General features: G+C 44.2%; 1 long non-coding RNA gene across 2 annotated transcripts; it reads right to left on the bottom strand.

Annotated features, from left to right (window-relative positions):
- Nucleotides 1-795: 795 nt before the first annotated feature.
- Nucleotides 796-16067, bottom strand: LOC144244714 (uncharacterized). Of its 2 annotated transcripts, XR_013339033.1 has the most exons (5): nt 15993-16067; nt 8779-8855; nt 8423-8570; nt 7522-7714; nt 796-819 (listed from the first exon to the last, which is right to left on the bottom strand). It is a non-coding gene; the product is annotated as an uncharacterized LOC144244714 (long non-coding RNA). The 2 variants fall into 2 exon arrangements; XR_013339032.1 differs by lacking the exon at nt 15993-16067 and having other exon boundaries at nt 8779-8893.
- Nucleotides 16068-20324: the final 4257 nt, after the last annotated feature.

The following is a 20324-nucleotide window of genomic DNA, read 5'->3' as shown; positions in this document are numbered from 1 at the left end:
AGCAAGTATCAAAATATCACCAATCTCCTGCTTGCAAGGGGAAAAAATTTATAGAAGAGGCCAAGAAAGAGATATTTTACAGAAAAAGAGGATAGTGAAAATATCACTGTTAGATACAAAATAAAAAGAATGTTTGGTTAAGGCCCTGTGAACTCCTTTCTGACAATCACCTGAGAGTCAGCTAGGTCAGAGTAGGTAACTAATTGCCTAGACCAAATCTTCATTCAACTAAAATTCAGTGGAAAATTTCATAAGTACTTTTTTTTTTTTTTTCCCAGAAGGAGGTAATAGATTTTTATCACATAGAAAAATTCTGCCCCAGATCAGATTTGGTAACTTTTTTCTTTTAAGNTCTTTGGCCTCTTAAAAAAAAAAGATTTTATTTTTAATTAATCTCTACATCCAACATGGGGCTCAAACTTACAACTCCAAGATCAAGAGTAGTTTGCTCTACCAACTGAACCAGACGGGTGCCCTGGGATGCCTTTTCTACTACAGGAGAGAAATATACTAAAACATTGTATCCTGTGTCACTGTTTCCTTGGAAGTCTTCTTTTCTTTCTTTCTTTCTTCCTTCTTTTTCTTTCTTTCTTTCTTCCTTGCTTCCTTGCTTCCTTGCTTCCTTCCTCTCTTTCTTCCTTGCTTCCTTTCTCTCTCTTTCTTTCTTTCTTTCTTTCTTTCTTTCTTTCTTTCTTTCTTTCTTTCTTTCTTTCTTTTTCTTTCTTTTTCTTTCTTTCTTTCTTTCTTTCTTTCTTGACCTAAGCAGAAGTTGGAGGCTCAATCAACTGAGCCACCCAGGTGCCCCAGCTTGGAAGTGTTCTATAAGGAGAGAGTGATGATGAATCATATTATCATTATAAAATTATGAGAGGCCTCCCTCCCAAAGTAAACTAAGTTTACGTGGTTAGGTCATATGACATGACAATAGAAGCATATACACAGGAATCTCATTCATAAAAACAATCCAATGATGTCATGGAAAAAGATATAGTGTTTGAGCCAAGCAGACTTATAATCAAATCCTGGTTTGGTTAAGTTATTTAACCTCTCTTAGTCTCCCTTTACTTATCTGAAAATAAGGAAGACGATATCTATTGTGTGGATAAAGTAAGACAAAATATGTCAGGTACCCAATATGCTGATATGTAATGTAAATTTAAGATATTATTTTTCCTCCTTTTCAACTCCCTACTCCTACCTGCCTTGCTCACCAGAGCTAGAGCTAGGAATCTTCCACTTTGATCTCAAATACTGCCCATTAAGTCTCTAAGCTAGTTGTCATACTCCTATTTCCACATTTATTAGGAATTCTCAGGAGGGGAGCAAAGTTAGCCATAATTAGCCTTTCCCATACACTGTAAATGGTCATCCTTACTCTGAGAACCCAATGCCCCGTGTCAGAGGCATTATCTCCTAATGGTCCCAACATGTCCAGTTCAGAACACCAGAACAATGTGAGATTCCTGACGTGCCCGGGAGAAAAGCTCTCTCCTTCACCACTCTGGGCTCTGCTTTGTGACCTGAGTTTATGTCCACAGTCTGAACGACTCCACCAGCTCCTGACATGGATCCCTGTGCCCCTGCTCCTTGGGCGGGGTGGGGACAGATATTACAGCATCTCCTCCATCTATCTTGTCTTCTTTTCCTGTTCTTATTACAAAATAGAGGTTCCCACACATTAGACCAGAGGCAAACATGGTGGTAATGTGTATTTGTGGTAGAGGATGGAAGGGGAGTGGTTTATGGGAAGTAATTATCCACTATGCTCAGTTATAGAATAAGCCATTACTGAGTACCGTGAATCAGAATTATGTCTAAGAAGAGAAGAGAATATACACTCCGTCCCTCTTTCCATTCATGGCCAGTTGAAAAGAGGAGCCTGCTCCTTAAGGCTGGAGCAGACCCGTCTCCTCTCCTTTATGTCCTCCACGTCCTTGCACATATGGAATCACAATAATTACTGAAAGCATGAATAAATTAGTGAAAAGTTTTCTTTAGCCAACTTAATATATACTCTAAAGACAGGATTTGGGGGGAGCATTAAAATACAAGCTAATATTTATTTAATGAAGCGAATGCTTCCTTTCATAAAATAGATATGGCTAGGGAATTATAACACAATTGGCACATTTATTTTGTAGTTTGGAATTTTATTATGTGAATTTTCAAAAGATGTGTTTCTTGTCAGACCAAAATACTTATGATAAAGTATCAGGGCACTGAAAATAATGGCCTATTGTGTGATAGAGGATAATAAAACATGTACACTGTCAGAATTAGAGATTGGGCTCAGATCAATAAAATGAGACTCAATTTTTTAAAAAGCAAAGTGAATCCCATATGAAAAAATATGGAGCAAGTTGAGAATTGGGACTGTTGGCCTGGCTGAGCATGAGTAATAACTAATCTGTAGGTCAACAGGGGGCCCTCTGCAAAACCGACCGTGGTGTGCCGGGCTGGGATGCAGGGACTCACTCCAAGGTCAAATACGCATGTGTTTATTACTCTCCATTTGGCCTTTCTAAGTCCAGACCCAGTGGGGATACTAACTATATTCAAGTTCCAAACTTCAAAATCAATGTAGACCAAAGAAGTTGCAGAAGAAAAGGAGAACAAGACTTTTTTTTTTTTTGAAAAATAAGTCTTACAAGAAAACACAAATAAGAAGGAAGGATTATGTTTGGTTTGTAAGGAAAGAGATTAAGGGGAGCCACGAGTCTTTGTATAAATTTATAGTACGGAGAGGGAAAAAATGATTTATTCTCTCCGTACACAGAGGACAGTTGAAATAATAAAGGCCTGGTGCCAGCATTGCTTCATGAGCACTGATATATCTAGAAAATAGGTGGCGAGGACTATTATTGGCAGGGTCTGTTCCACCTTGGGCAAAGACTGGCCTTTGTTCAACTTATTACTCAAAAGCCCTGCTTTTCCTCCATTAACATAAACAAAACTATCCTCACAGAAACCTCAGAAGGAGGAAACAATTCCCTATCCTCACACAGAAGGGATTAAAATAGGAATACTACATTCTGGAACAAAAACAATAGGATAGGGTGGTGGAGGGAGAGATCTATATGCATTACCACCCATGTCGGTTCCCTGTTAAGCCTGTGTGTGTGTGAATTGGTGAGGTCTCATAGGGTAAGTGGGGATGTCTGTCCTCTGAACTTTGTATGCCTTAGTTTGGTTTATGACTCCCAAATACAGGCCTACAAGCTACATAAGTTGTACTGAGAGGCAAATAAGAGGAGTGTCTTTGCTTGTCCTCCCTGAATGGAAGGCAATGTGGCTCTCTTCTAGACCTTTAACACTTCCCACTCACCCCAGGGATAAAGCCATAGGTACTCTACAAATGACCTGATGGCTTTTTTCCCCAGCTAGGTCAGCTCTCCCCACTTCCTCCCTCACCCTGAGCATATCCATTCTGACCTATGTCTCCATTCCATGTCCTGTTGCTTCAGATCTAGTTTCCAAGACTCTTCCCTGCCGCTTCAGATTAATTTTCCATGTGTAGCCCCTGCATGCCCCTCATTTCAGATGTTGCCTCAGTGCTTTCTTTTGGATCTTTCTTGAGTCCATGCTCTGCCTCCTGAGAGCCACTCTCACCTACCTCCACACCAGCTCAGCATCTTAAACCCCTGGTCAGACAAGTCCCAGAACTGGCAGTCCAAGATGAATATACTTGACCCATGGTACCCATGGTCACTCTGAATATAAATAAATCCGAAGTACCTAAAAGTGTTATTTGGGATGAAATGTATACATGTTTGGCCAAGATTCAGCATTTCTCAATCTGCCACTCTGTAAGATTGTGAGGGTAGATGGAGGTCCCTTCCCTTCAACCAGGGGGGGAAAAAAAACACTCTCTGTTCCTGGGAGGCCTGGATCACAAACAACATGCTGTCAGGGGTCAAAGAAGTGATGGGGATGGCAGAAGTGGACCAGGAAGAGGAGTGGTGGGAAGCACGGCCCACTGGAGATCATTCCTGTCTATCTCACGTTACTAGGCCTGCCATAACAAAGAACCACAGACTGGGCACCTTAAACAACAGAAATTTGTTTTCTCATAGTTCTGGATGCTAGAAGTGTAAGATGATGGAGTAGACATGTTTGGTTTCTCCTGACACTTCCCTCTTTGCCATGTGGATGGCCATCTTTTCACTGTGTCCTCATAATCTTTCCTCTGTGTCCGCCTGTGTCCTCATCTCCTCATCATCTAAGGATCCCAGCCATATTGGATCAGTGTCCACCCTATGACCTCCTTTAATTTGATTACCTCTTGTAGACTGTCCCCAAATACAGTCACATTCTGAGGCACTGGGGGCTAGGACTTCAACATATAAATTTCAGGAGGACACAATTTAGCCCATGACACCATCTAAAGGAGGAGCCATCACTTGACTTCTGCCAATTTGTGCCATGATAATATGGGTCCAACACTGACATAACATCTTATTTCTCAAGAGAAAGCAGAAATATGGAATTCTGAGTGAAATCCTCAAGTTTTAAGCATAGACAACTAATTTTATTTCTTAAAAATATCATACAGCCTATAGGTGCCTCCAGGCAGTTAGTCTGTGACCTCTTCAATCAAGTATATAGCTTTCCTTGGAACCCTACAGCTGAGGTGGACCCCTTAAGATTCTCGAGATTAGGCAGTGTAAGCAGCCAATACCAAAGGCAGAGTGGCCAGCCTTCTGGGCCCCTTCTCACAGTGACACATTGATCTCGTCCCTGCACTGAACCAAAGAGCTAAGAAAAGACAAACCTCAGGAAGAGCACAAAGGAAAAGTGAATTTCTCCAGAAAGCCCAGGCTCTGGGGTTTAGCATCCTGCCCCAGGCTTCCAACCTGATTGTGCTTGGCCTTTCTAGGGCAAGACATGGCACCAGGTGACAAGGAGCCAGAAGAGAAAAGGAGAGACAGAACAAACTACCATGTGGAAGGAAGACTACTTAAACTTTTTACCTTTCATACCAGAACTTCCACCCCCAGCATCAGGCTAAAAAATGGCATTGACCCACATCACCACTATGGTCCTAAGGGGTAGAGGGGTGGAGTAAGGACTTGTTTTGTGTAGGACACATGAATGCACAGAAAAATTAGGCTCTTCACAGAACCTAGTTGGGAAGCCAATTTTGAGTGATTCCCGGGAAAACACTTTGAATTAATCTGAACTGGTTCTGTCCCAAAGATAATCCTATAACCAGGCACAGAAAAGAAACTGGTATATTTCAGAAAACATCTGTGACTTCTCTGGGCTTCCTTCAAACCTCAGGCAGAGAAGCTGCTTCTTGGTATAGTACAGTAATGGTCGTGTTAGAGGGATTGTTTGGCCCATAATGGGCATAACTGTGCCAGATTCTGTAGACCTGGTAGCTAAAATCCAATAGACCCCAGAGATGTCTGGTAGGAACCAGAAGCTAAGAAGAATGGTAGGTAGGTTTCATCTATCAAATGGCAGAGAAAGGTCAAGTACGAAGAAGCAGAAGGGAAATAGTAAAGTGAATTCACATGAGCAAGGGTCATCCAATTCAGGGATGGTGAACAGGATGCAACTGGGAGTGTCAATTTTCACTTGCCCTGCAACCTTGTGGGGACACTAAAGGAAAGAGTGCTGTGATTGATTAACCCTGTCTGCCCTGGACACAGAATAGGGAGTGGTTGTGAGTGACTGTGCCCTCCCTCCTCTAGAAGGGACAATCAGCCAATAACAATCAAACACCCAGGCTCGGAGATGGGAAATGTCAAGGGTATTTCAGCTATAAGAGGCTGGAAGTTAGGCAAGGGTCTTAGTACAAGAAACCAGAACCGAAACAAGAGATTTTTGTTGTACCACCTGGAGAGCAAAACAAAAACTAAAGAACTGTGGACATTAAAGCAGAGGTGAGCACATCTGGGGTGCTGGTTTTTAGAAGCTAACTAATAACCCGAAAACCAGAGAAGAGATAAGAACGAGTAGTGCACAAAAACCAAAACAAGCAGGGGGCCAGAACACAGGGTAAGTAGGTGAAATGGACATCAGCAGCAACAATTGTGACGCGTGAGTCCCTGGAGGATGATTTGTTTCCAGAGGAATCAGCCTGCGAATAGTCACCGAGGGATCAGATGTGCACACCTGACGGAGAAGCCAGCTGCAGCTGGCTAAGAAAAGGCTAGTCCTGAGGTCCCAGCCTAAGGCAGGCTGATTCCTATACTTCAAGCCCACTTATTCGTCCGCAAGAGCATTTGCTGAACAGCTGCACTGTGTCTGGAGCAGAGCAGTAACAAAGCACACTTGCACCCTGGAAGAGTTCAGAGCAAGGCAGGAAAGTCAGACAGGCCAAATCACCACAATGAATGTGCTGAGTGCTGTGATAAAGGCAAATGCAGCTCACCACGGGGGCACAGAGGAAGCAGAAACTAATGCCCTTATCTGAAAATGAGCATGAGCTTGTTGAGTGAAGGAACCTGGGCAACAAATACTTAGGGGAAAGTACCTAATATATGCCACGTATTACTATAAATGCTTTGCGCATATTAACTCATTTCATCCTCTGGGGGGACATATTGTAATATGACCATTTTACAGATGAAGAAACTGAGGCTCAGATATTAAGTAGCTTGCTCAAGTTCCCACAGCTAGTAAGTTCCAGAGCCACAATTAAAACCTTTGTGGTCTGCTCTCACAGCCTGTTCTTGCTTCCCTTTAAGGGAAAGAGACATGGATGAAAAAGTCACTCTTGAAAGGTCTTTCAGGGTGAAAATGGACCTTGGAGTTCATTTACTCCAAGTGATACACAGGGTGGGGATATTTGGGGCAATGCCCTCAACCATCTTCAATTCCCAGATTATTCTGAAACCTCTGAGACTACAGAAGCACCTGTTGTTCTCTATTATGGATTAACATCCCTAGGACAGAATCAATGGGCACCAAGCAAGGATGCTATTCAATCTGAAATTAAGAGTTATCAAGGATGAATGATCAGGACCCTGAGAGTTGTCCTCCCAATAAAACGCCATGATCCCTTGCCCGGTTCCATGATGTGCACAAGTTTTATGGATCTGGAACCTAATAAAGGGGAGCCTGGGGCCTGGAAGGAAGGCAAGTGAATCCAATAAGGATTCCTCCAGTCCATTTGCCACAGGTACCCTAAGGAAAGGGGGAAGTCCAAACATTTTGAGGTCTAGTGAATATAAGATCTGACTAGACATTTGTAACTGGAGACTCAAAGTATCGATATGGCTCTCCTTTTCTTAAGGACATACGGGTTCCAGGTAATAAATGAGGGTAGTGTGGCCCATGTCTGGCTTACACTGGGCCCAGTGAATCCAAGGACCCATTGTCATTTCCACAGTCCCCAGATGAAAAATTGGATGCACATATACCCACATTGGTCTGTGGGGAAGCCAAGCAGAAACCTCTGAAACTATGCTCCTCCCAAACCCAGTTCAAAATGGTAAATCAAAACATTATAGCTTTCTGGGGTAATGGCAGAAAAATGCTTAAAGGATATAGGACTCGTGAATCCCATCTTACCTCCATTTAATTCACCAGTCTGGCCCCTGCAAAAACCAGACAGATCCTGAAGGATGACAGTAGATGATTGCCATTCAATCAAGCCCAAGTGCAGCTGCTCTGCCAGATGTGGCATATTTGCTAGAACAGATGATCATAGCCTTGGGTGTACGGAATGCAGCCACTGATTTGGCAAATGTAGTATTTTCCATCCCTATCAAAAAAGAGGATCGGAAACACATAACACTGTATATGTATGGTCAGATTTGAGAGCAATGTAAACTCTCTTACCTTCTGTCATAATATAGCCCAAAATAAAAACTTTGACTGGCTAAACATCCCATAGAATATCACACTGGTCCATTATACTAATGACATTATGCGAATTGGATTGGATGAGCAAGAAGTGGCTAGTACATTGCAAACCTAACTAAGCCACATGCACTCAGGAGGTCAGGCAGTAAACCCTGTGAAGGTTCAGAAACCTATCACATTAAAAAAAAAAATAGGTATCCAGTGATCTGAGGAATGCCAGGACACCGATTTCAAAATTAAGGATAAACTATAGCATCTTACATGTCTCTGCATAAAGAAAAAAGGCCAACAATGCCCAGTTCCAGTAATGGGTTCTTAAGACCTATTACTACCTCTCGCCATGCATGGGGATCAGGGCAAGTAGGCAGTAAGAGTACTTCTGGAAGCCACTGGCAGTCAGAAAAGGCTAGTAATAATTCCACTATAAACAGAAATGACTACAAAGCTCTTAATCGAAAGGCATTTCCTAAATCCCTTCCCCTTACCAGAATCCCAACACCACCCAACACAAGAGGAAGTCAGAGTATAGATGTTCTTAAAAGTCTGTCTGAGTGAACACATTGCTAGGGCACCTCCCAGAGCCCTGGGAAGGGGCCCAAGAGTTTACATGTCATTAGCTTCTGGGTAAATTCAATGATGGCTGGGAGCCAAGACCATGAGCATCCAGGTGGCATGGAGGAGGAGATGTCAGGCCAAGGTGGAGCTGGAATGAGTGCTGAAGTTTTCGTGCACTTTCCAAAACTTCTTCTCTATTCCTATGGATGCAAATGTTTTCAGTGACAATTACCAAGGGCTTTTCATTTGTTTATCAAACTAGGTTGCATCAAATACTCATAATTAGGAACAGTTGGTGAAGTATCAGTACTGGGAGAGGAGCCGACTCTCCATCCCCATCCGAAAAGAATAATGGAGACCAAGAGTTTGGCTCCTTTAGCTTCTACTCTGGGTGGGAATTACAAATACCTGGACGTTCTTGCCACAGTCCACAATTCCAGAGCTTGAGACGAGGCATGAGAGCTTGCTGCTCCAGTTTTCTCCACCTGCAAATTGATGATATTTACTAGTTAGTGACTGCTGGATGAATGGCACTATTGAGCTGCAAAATATTAGTATTATTGCTTTTCCTCTTTCATCTCATGGGGCAAGATGAATTTATGACATCGTAATTGTTTCCATGGCAGCAAATCATATTGTCCCAAACAGGGGATTTTATGACTTCATGGCTGGATTAAGAAAGAGGAGAAATCAGAGTGAGAGTGAGAAATTTGCTCAAGCATAAATATCTTCAATGATAGCAAGGGGAATAGAGCAAATTACAGATAGGCAAAATTGCCTTTGGTTTAAATGTTCTTTTTACAAGTTCATCCCAATGCAGAAGCCCCTTCTCCAGGCATATAATTTGTATAATGATGCCTCTTTGCTTGAATTCACAGAAGGCTAATGGTGAAGCTCATCTATTTCAAGAATGCCTCGGCAATGCTATTACTAATTGTTTTGCAGCAAATATCTGAATTTCTGCTGTAAGCAGTTTTGTTTGGATTTTCCATTTGTTTGGGTTGTTTTGGGGGCTTGCTTTTTACTCCCTCAAGGTTTTATCTATACAAATTTACTTGAAATAAACCTTTCCAGATAAAAATTGGCTTTATGTCATCTGAAAATCTGTCAAGAACTCTCTCCTCACTAGAGGCATCTGCTTTGCCTTTCATAGGTTCCTATTGACTTCATTCCCATATTTCCAGTCTCTCATTAGTCTCTGTCTATTCCCTGAGAAGAAAGCAAAATTTCTTCCTAATTTTAAAACCAATTAAATTCACCTAGGTTTCATGTTAACCATAAACAACAAACAAAGACTTGGGATTTTAAAATTCTAGGTTTTGGTCTTCTCTCTCTCTCTCTCTCTCTCTCTCTCTCTTCACCCCCACCCCCACCCCATCTCCTTCCTTTCTTTCCCTGCTTCTTTCTCTCCTTATCTCATCCCAACTCCACACCACTCTTTTTCTGAATGGACTTATTTCTAGTACCTTCTAAGAGTAGTGTCCCCCTCTCTTCCTTTTAATCCTCAGACATCCAGAATCTTCAGATGCCTGCTGATTTATAAGCCTCTTGCCAACCAGCTCATCCAGGAGCACCACATGGCTTCCACTCTCTAAATGTTCACTGCCTCTTATCAGCGTCTCTCAGTGATCTTTCTTCATTCTTATTCTGAAGATTCCACCATGTTGAATCCTGTACAAAGAATTACCCCTTGATATGATTCCATAAGCAAGTGCTTTGTGATGGTTGATTTGTGTCATTTGGGGCAGACTATAGTACCCAGTTATTTAATCTAACTCTAATCCTGATGTTTCTGTGAAGGCATTTTGGTAGATGTGGTTAACATCTACAATAGGTGACTTTAAGTAAAGGAGATGACCCTTAATGTTGTGGGTGGGCCTCATCAAAGCAGGTGATGGCCTTAAAGAGCAAAAACTGGTTTCTTGAAGAAGAAATACTGCCTCAAAATTGTAACATCAACTTCTGCCCAAGTTTCTAGCCTTCTGCCCGCCCCATAGATTTAGAACTTTCCAGAAACCCACAGTCATATCTGACAATCCTTAAAATAAGTCTGTGTGTGTTAACATTTCTTGAAGGAACCCTGACTGACACATGTACATAAAGAACACACTAGGCGTTCAGCACATGCTGAGCAATATACTGTGAGAAATACAAAGGACACAAAGATGTGGTTCATTCCCCATGCCATCCCCCTCTCCAAAGAGCTTACAACTCCTGAGAAAACCAAAACTAACAGTGCCTAAAACAGTGGCAATTTTTTTAAAATAATAAAATTAGGATTTAGATGCTCTGTATAGATGCGCAGGAGGTCAGCAGAAAGAAATATCAGAACAGGAGGAGTCAGGACACATTTCATGGAAGAAGTGAGTGTTGAGCTGGTGCAGGGAGGATTTTAGGATTAGCACATGCATGGGGGAGATCAGAAGGCATCCAGGCAAGAAAGTCCAAGTAGAAGAGAGCATAGACGTAGGAATCTGTGCAGTCTGGTTATAGGACCAGGAAGAGACCAGTCTGACCAGAGGAGGGTGCTTTTAGAGGCCCTGGAAAGTAAGGTTGGAGAGGCAGATGGAGACAGAATTTGGGGAGACCCCAATAAGCCCTGGGAGGATTGTTTAGGCTTTGATGCTTAGAAAGAAATCCTAAAATTTAGAAAGAAAGACTTACAGGTTGACAAATTCAAGTACCTTGCCCAAGCGCCCATGGCTAGAACCAGACAACCAGATTTCTTGACTCCTTGTCTAACTTTGTTCCCACTACATCTCTCTGCTGCTGTACAGAATACAGAAATGATATCATGAAAATGGTGTCAGAGAGATTATCTAGCTCATGGACTATGGGAGCAGGGATGAGACCTTTGAAGGAAGACTCCCACATGTGGAAGGTGAGGGTCTCTGCCAAGGTAGCATGGGTGAGAGTGAGATGAAGGAAGGACATGAGGTTATATAAACTCAAGAGCTTCTTGTCAACCTTCACCTTTCCCATATTTTAGTAGTTAGAGTCCATGACTCCTTCCTGAAACTGCCACCCTCATCTTCTCTGACACTTTCTCTCCTCTCGCCTCTCTTTATGCACCTTCTCTGGATCCTTCCTCTTCCTGTCTCATCAATGTAGGTGTTTCACAAGGAACCATCTTTATCCATCTTGTCTTCTCTTTTTCACAATACCTTGGCAATTGTGATCAATCTCTGGACCTAAACTCTTACCTTAGTAATGGCCTCCATATTGCTACTTCTAGGTCTGACCGTTGTCCCGAGTTTCAGGTTTACAGGATTAACTACCTGTTGGAAAGCTCCACTTGGATGTCCCAATAAGTCACGCTCACTGTGACTGTAACTCAACTCATAAGTTTCCTCTTCACAATGTGATTCTCTCCTCTTCCCTATTTCTGATTTGGGAATCAGACACTTGGGATCAATATCTCAGCATCATTTTTGCTACTGTTTCCTCTTGTTCTCCATGTTCGATAGGAAGTGAAGTTCTGTTCACTCTACCTCTGCAGGGTCTCTGCCATCCCCCAGTGGCTGCATTTCCACATCTGCTTCTACTCCTAGCACCATATTCAGGTTGCTGTGGCCTCTAGCCTAGATAATGCTGCCCTATCTTGCATTTCTCATCTCCAATCCATTTTTGAAGCTGTAGCTAGATTAGCTTTCCTGAAACACAGCTCCAATACATTATTCACCTGCACTGTATTTTTGAATCTTTTTTCCATGCCTTCCAACAGAAATAAGTTCCCGGCCTGTCTTGACCTTCCTTCCCACTCCCCCCACTCCCCCACCCCAGGCTCCAGCCCAGCTCAGCGATCATCCTCCCTCCTCATTTATGGCTGTCTTGCTTCTGGTATTCTGTTCATGCTGTTCCCGTTGGCTGAAAGGCCAATCCCAGGGTTAGCATGTCCAAGCATGACCTAATTTTCACGGCCCATCTCAAATGTCCCTCTTTCTAGAAGTCTTCCTGAACTCAAGTGGAAGTCATTTTCCCCTCTTCTACATCCTCATAACCCGAATCTGCAACTCATTATTTTCCTCCTTAAAACTATTCCTGAACATGTTTTACCTCTAAGCTTTGGTGACAAAGTCTCTGAGGGTAAAGAATAAATCTATATAGCACCAACTCCAAAGCATTTACACAGTGTTTTACATATCATAGGCAATAAATATTTCCTTGGTTAATGAATTCTGAAAGAAGAACTGTAGGACTTGGTGTGGTTTGGGAAAAAAATTTTAAAGATAGGAATACAAAGAAATTGAAAGGTGTCAGGCTTAGCTGGGAGGAAGGAACGTAGTGACATTGGGAGGGGAAGGTGAGTCTGACGGGTTTTGGGGGCTTTAGGTGACAATGAGATTTCTAAATGGAAATGGCTACAAGGCAGCTGGAAATATGGGCCTGACCTCTGATGAGATGCTAAGACAGGGGCATAGACGTGAGAGATAAAGCTCTGAGAGTACATGTGGTCCCCAGTGAATAAAGTGGAGAAAGAGAAAAGCACAGGTGAAGAATCTGAACCTTGAAAAACAGGGAAACAGAAAACAAAAAAAATTGCAGTCAAAGAGTAAGAGACAAGAACTAATGTTGTAAAGAGGAGAGCATTTCAAGAAGGAAACAGATGCCAACAATGTTGTCTATAGAGACTCTATAAGTCACTTGCGGAATGAATGTCTATTGAACATCTTCTATGTGCCCAGCACTGTTGGATGTGCTGGAGGTTCCGTGTTAAATATAATAGAGTCCCTGAAGAGTCACAGTCCAGTGGGGAAGAGGACAAAGCACAGATAAGTATACATCAGGTGGCAACAAAATGTCATAAAGAAAAGATAAAGTGGGGTAAGGGGACAGAGGAAGGCTGGGGTGTTATCTTAGATAGGATGGCTAGGAAAGTCCTTGCCATGGAGCTGACATTTGAGCAGAATGCTGAATGAAGTAAAGAAGCGGGCCATGTAAATATCTGGGAAAGTGCCTGAAGAACCCAGCTGGGGGCAAGCATGGTAGCTTCCTTCTGGGTGTCTCAGCTTGCTCTGGTAGGTAAGAGGTAAGAGCATAAGATGAGGAAGGAGAGACAGTGTGGAGATTTGAGGAAGGACAGACAGCCACTGGCATGGGCCAGGTGAATGTGCACGCCAGATGAGTGGAAATGGTGCCAGTGGAGGCCGAGGTGCTATAGATGGGGAACAGCAAGAATCAAGAGTGAGCTGTCTTTCTCCCTCAGGGCCTCTGTTTCCAAGGTATAATCCTCACCTGGTTCACCATCTACCTCCAGAAAAAGCTGGCTCTTCCTGAGGGCCCAGTTGGTCAATGCCACCATTTTGCCAACTCCCTGACAGAGAACTTCTGAGAAATCTTCAATGAACTTTTAGTCTATCTTACTCCAGTTTAATAAATCCTTCTCTCCTCAATATTTAGTCTTCCTGCCTATCTTTCCCTTTGCACTGTCACAGCCTGAGAACAGACACCAACCCCTTCCCATGGAAATCTTCTTCCTCCTCAGACTTCTTCCCTCTAAATCTACCTCCCCACTTCCCCTCCTCCCCTGAGGCTCACCACCTCAGCCAGAATTACCTTCTTCTATTGGTATTGCTTTTATTGAACCATCATTTTTATTTTACTTTTCTTCCTTCTTGGGTTGGGATTCTAACAGCAGTCCACATCACCAAAGACAGAGCCCGAGGTATTGAACATTTCTGTTGGAAACCAGGGAACTCTGCCTATCTTAGCCTCTTCACTTGTCCCTCTCCTTGCCCCAAACCTGTCCCCAAGCTGGACCACAGGCTCAGCCATGCCATCTGGGCAAGCTTGCTGATTGATCCAGTACCAGTCACAGGCCTCCCCGACTCTATCCGGTCATGAAATTTCCACATGCCCTTCATCTGGTCACTGTGTTTGTGTGCCTGTCCTCACCAGTCACTCCCCACGCCTGGCACATAAATGTGACATCAGGGGTGCATGTAACCAAGTACAGTGTAAGTCTACAGCTTCAATTTGTCAACCATGAGGATGACTCCTTCCTGAAGCAACTACTTAGATCCTTGATATAATAATGCTGGGAGGAGGAGGAGGAAGAGGAGGAAGAGGAGGAGGCATAGCTGATGACACATGGAAAGCCCAAGCACGGTGATGTGCTCACAGCTGAAAAACCACAGCAAGAAAAATAACCCATAAATAAATAAAGATGCAGCATTTCTACTCTGAAGCTTTGTCAAAAGGCAGCAGCAAGGCAAACCCAGTTGTTACAGCAAAAATGTACTTGAATCTATCGACTTTCGATGGGTTGGAGTTACAGGAAAATGTATTCCCTCTACACCCCCCACCCCCCTACTCCCATGATAAAACAGCAAAGTCATGGGCCAGGAACTGTGATTTTAGCCTTTCTCCAAAGAATCTGCTCCTGGCTCCTAAAGAGCTGGGAGGTCTCCCTCTGGCCCCATTATTCAGGGGGAATGAACACCATCAGCCTGTGAACTAGCTTGACGTAAACTTGGCCCTTGAGACTCAGAACTTGGCTTCAGAAGAGTGGGAGGGACAGAATACAAGGGAAGAACAGAGGCAGGGCAAGAACCTTGCAGGCTGGGTTGATCTGTGCGAGCGGAAGCACCAGGGTGGAGGGAAGGAAGGCTTCAGTCGCCTACCACCTTAAATAGAGCTGGAGAGCCCCGCACCTCTGACCCTCGCTGTCCCTGGAGAGTGAGTGAGCAGGAGCCCTGGGCCTTGCCCATGGCTCCCGGGGGACACCGCCTCTGACCTCTCCTGTCTGCTCCTCTTGGCCTCAGCGCTCTCTCCAGCACGCGCATACACCCACGGTCAGAGAAGCTGATGCTATCCTGGGTGAACTCTCTGGTTTAAGCTCTAAAGGCAACCGAGAAACCTTCAAAAGAAAAAAAAATCCCAGTGATCTCTGTGGAGGAAATCTGGAGGGGGGTTAAAAAAAAACCCAGCAACATTTGAGTAGCATCCCCAGCACTAATGGTAGCACGCGGCACAAATGAACGAAATCTTCAGCCGTCAGTCCCGATCTTCTCTACCAGGGAAAACAATGAGGAAATGTCTATCTCGCCTTTGTTTGCAGGGGAATTTCTTAAGAATTCCCATCCCTGCTGCTGTTTTCTTTCTGTCCTTTTAACCCAGTGCAAATCCCGAGCTACGCGCTAGAGGTCGCTGTTCATTACAATCCAACCTCTCCTCCCAGTGCGGCCCGACTTCCCGGTCTTCCCCGTAGAGGGAGCAACCGACCGGCTCCCGCTGCAGGAAAATTTGCTGGGTCACACCCCGGCCCAGGTGCGTCNGAAGCATATCCTCAAAGGGGGTTCAAATTAATTAGAATTTTTCGAAGAGCTGCATAATTTGTAACCTTTAAACACTTCCCCTATCGCTATGCCTTCCCCTCCTCGACTGCCCAGCAGCACTGCTTCTTTCCAGGTGACCCAACAAGCAATTTGAGGAAGGTACAATAAGAACGACTTGAATAAAAGCCAAGGTTTAAATACCAGCCCTACCTGCAGCTAGCCACTACCACAGACACCACTGGGTTTGCATCCCTCCCAGGTGGTTCTGTGGCCAGAATATAAAACAGCTAAGAAAGAAACTGACAAGATAAGAGCTAATAACACTGTAAGCAATTACAGCCTCACCTGATGTGGAGATTTCTGAAGCTTCTACTACTCAAAGAGCAGTATCCAAATCGAAGACCATTACTAATGACCCAGAGCTCCTGGTATTCTTTTCCTAAGTCTCCTAATTACCTTCATCTGTCCCTTCTGTAGTCCTAACTTGGGAGATTGCAATGCCCTCCACACAGACCAGTCGCAAAAGCGAGATAGAGGCCAGAGTTGATCTATAAGTCAGCAGTGCTTTCGTTTCAAGGCAAGTCACGAAGCATTTATTTATCATTTGCTGCATTTCCACCTCTGTCCTTTGCTCTGGATCTGAAGTAGAATCTAGATGGTGATGCAGAGTCATTACACATGCGGACACTGGTACCAGACAATGTATAATTCAGCGCTACAATCATAGCACAGACTCCAACTCTTCGGGCAATTCCTAAAAGAGCCCAGAGAACCCGTGGAGACAGGCAAAGGCTTCTTGCACCCTCTTCTTGAGCGAGGGTGGTGAAAAGGGGCTAAGAGCCCATGGCGTAGGGAAGCATCCGGGAGCCTGGCTTTTGTGAGGGGACTCCCTGCCTGCAGCCGATGTGATGTGCCCTCGCTGAGTTGGAGGGGAAGTGGGCAGCCACCAACAGTGCTAAAGGAGGGGGGGCATGATGCCTGTGCTTCTGGGGAGCAATCTGCACACTTTTCTGTTATGGCAAAATATACATAATATTGGTCATTTTCATCATTTTTAAGTGTGTCATTCAGTGACATTAAGTATATCCACATTGTTGTGCGACCATCGCTCTGATCCATCTGTAGAACCTTTTCATCTCAAACAGCAACTCTGCACCTCTTAAACAATGACCCATTGCCCTCTTCCCCCAGCTCCAGGTAGCTTTTATTTTATTTTATGTATCTATGAATTTGCCTACTTTATGTACCTCACGTAGGTGAAAACATGAAATATTTGTCCTTTTGTGACTGGTTTATTTAGCATAATGTCTTCAAGGACCATCCATGTTGGAGCAGGTACCAGAACTTCCTTTTTAAGTCTGAATAATATTCAATTGTGTATAGACTACATTTTGTTTATTCATTCATCTGTAGATGGACATTTGGGTTGTGTCCACTTTTTGGCTGTTGTGGATACAGCTGCTGTGAACATCGGCATACAAGTATCTGTTTGGGATCCTTGGGATATGTACCTAGGAATGGAATTACTGGATCAATATGGTAATTCTATATTTAAGTTTTTGAAGAACAAACCGTCTCCCACAGCAGCTGTGCCATTTTCCATTCCCACAAGCAAAGCACAGGATACCAATTTCTCCACATCTTCAGTCAACACTTGTAATTTTCTGGATGTGTGTGTGTGTGGTGTGTGTGTATTAGCCATTCTAATGGGTAAAGTGTATCTCATTATGATTTTGATTTGCATTTCTCTAATGATTAGTTACATTGCACATCTTTATTGTGCTTATTGGCCATTTGTATTTTCTTCGGAGAAATGTCTATTTAAGTCCTTTGCCCACTTTGGAATGACCATACACTTGTGAGACAGTATGATGCTCTGTCCTGGCTTCGGCACCTCATAGCTATGTGACGCAGAACTAATTTCTCTCAGTTCTGTCATCTGTAGGATAAAAGTAGTAGCATTTACCCCATAGGATTGTATGAAGATTGAGTTCATACCCATAAAGCACTGTGAATAGTGCCATAACAGATACTCAGTACATGCTAGATTCATTACCAGATGAGATGGCTTGGAGAGGAGAACAATGGAGGGGAAAGGCAGTCAGGAGATATCCCCCTACCACAGGTGCTGATGGGACTGGCCTCAGAGATCCTCTAGTCCAGCTTCTGTATCTAAGGGGAAAGGAAGGAGACAAAATATTAAGCCCATGAGCCCAGGGGCCAGAGGGGCCCTTGAAGCCACTGCCCCAGAGTCCAAGTCCAGACTCCTTCTACCACACTTTCTGCTAACTTCCATTCCAGCCTGGTCACGTCTTCATGGGATATGACTTGAGCATCTTCAAAGCCACCTTCACTTCCTCCTATTGGTGTCGTATTGATGGACCTGCAAATGTTGTGAGTTCTGAGGCTCCGAGTGGGTGCTGGTGAGAGTGGGAGGCAGTGTGGCCTCCAAGTTCCCTCCTGGGGAAAAGGAGCCCGGGCTCTTTCAGTGCTTGGGGCCATCCAGCTTTCAGTCAGCATCACAGTTCTTGATGACCTGCTCTCGCCTCTCCCTCTGACTTCCTGCATATGTGGGAGAGACAGGTTAGAGGAGAAGACTAGGGACTAGAAGAACCTTGCCTGGAGCAACAACTCCTGGGACCTCCCTCAAAAGGGTCGAGAGAGCAGGTAGCCTCACTCCCCTTCGGCTAGAGGTCTTACTGAATGGAACCCTGTTTGTCCATGTGTAACGTCAATTGTTCCGTGCCTGCCAGCAAGTATGACAATGCTGACCGCCTCCTGTCCCCCCACGGTGGCAGGTGACACAGAAATGGGTGGATGAGTGGGCACAAGAGGCGCTGAGGCCACACGGTCCGCCAAAGCTGTTTATAGTGCCTCGGAAACAGAACACCTGGCGTCGCTGGTGAAATCAATATGGCCTCTCTTCATAGTGCCTAGAGCTGGAGTTCATTTCCAATTTCCTAAACCGTCCTCTCTGCAACAGCAGAATCCGTTAGCATCAGCTTTACGTAAGCCCGACGCTCTGCACCTCTCTCTTCCATTTGGCTAATGTGATTCCCCCCGTTCACCACCCCTAAACATCACAATGCACGCTTTATCTCTGACTAAGCCCTGTGGCCCCCCTCGTACAGTCTGTTTTCTGATGATTCACATCAAATTTCCTGTTTGGCTTCCTTTATAGCTGCGCAGCTCCTGGTGTTTTTACCCATCTTCTTGCGGTGCATCCGGCCCAAGAATGCTTATCACACTTGTCAGTTTACCTTGCCAATGCTACCCCAGGCAGGAGAGGAAAGTTTCACATTTTAAAAATGTTTAAAAGATATTCATTCTTCCTTCTACATTTCCTTTTTTTCTTCTAGGATTGATAATAGGGGACTTTTTATAACCTCGGGGTCCGCAGTACAAACTGCTGTCATAGCACATCCAATGAGCAAGATGCGCTCGCAACCCATCACCGAGGCCTCCCCTCAGCAGGGGGACGAGGGCAAGGGACCCCAGAGCGTGAACAGTGGCCTATAAGGCCCCAGGCATTTGGAGGGAGAGGCCAGAGCTTCGGGGGTTGTCCAGGACACCAAGCATGATTAAGGCCACATACATGGCTTCCATACTCGTGGTTTTTGAATTGCTCCCCAAAGGTGCCAAGAGAGAATATGTGGAGAATGGGGGACAACCAGGCTCTGGGCCTCCTCCCTTGATTCAAGGAGAGCAGCTCTGGGTTTATATGTTTCATACAAGCTGTTCTTTGGGAGAAGGGCCTCTCTGGCCCCAGACATGCACACCCACTAATGTGCTTAAAAGATCACTGTCCTGGGAGAAAGGACTTCGGTCCCAACCCAGCTCCACGGTCTTTGGGCAAAACATTCGAGGTGTCTCTGCCACATCTGAAATGAAAAGACTTGGCCTAGGAGCCGGCCAAGGCCCTTCCGGTTTGATGATCTTCTCTTCAGTGTGATTTGTAACCTTTAGATGACTGTNCACATCTGAAATGAAAAGACTTGGCCTAGGAGCCGGCCAAGGCCCTTCCGGTTTGATGATCTCTTCAGTGTGATTTGTAACCTTTAGATGACTGCGTTAGTTTCGAATCAGAAAGACTTGGAACTCAATTCCAGTTCTGCCACTCCCAGCTCTGCTACCACGGCGGGAGCCTTCTCCCACCTGACTTCCAGTTCACCCCGCCTGGAACCACTGGTCACATTAATGGGCTTGCAAGGCTGTGGTGAGGGGTAACAAGAATATATAGAACTCTTTGCATCCCATAGTGGTTGCTCAAGGAAAGCTGCCTATCACCTGGCATGATTTTTATGCATATCCCTTTAACTCGTTCATGCAAAGGTGTTCATGCAAAGATCTTCTCAGTGGCAAAATCAGCAATACCAAAAAAAAAAAAAAAAAAAAGGAAGAAAACAAAACCAATCGAATGTACCCCTCAATCAGGAACTGGATAAACAAATCATGGATTCTGTCCCTCTGCATATTTGTATTTTGTGACCACGGATAGGTTTGTTTATTGATCTGTTTTACCAAAAGTAAGATTATAACCTTCGCTTTTGTTTGTTTACCTCCTATTACTTCTCTATATTAAAAGTAAGTTCAATAAATGTTTAATGCAATGTTCTATACTCTCTCTATATATGTGTTAAATATTTACCATGGTGAGATTGACGCTGCAGGTGATGC

This window comes from Crocuta crocuta, unplaced genomic scaffold (assembly GCF_008692635.1).
Source record: "Crocuta crocuta isolate KB4526 unplaced genomic scaffold, BGI_CrCroc_1.0 scaffold147, whole genome shotgun sequence".
Classification (NCBI taxonomy): domain Eukaryota; kingdom Metazoa; phylum Chordata; class Mammalia; order Carnivora; family Hyaenidae; genus Crocuta; species Crocuta crocuta.
The sequence above is the reverse complement of the archived record's forward strand: the minus strand, read 5'-3'. Positions and strand labels throughout refer to the sequence as shown.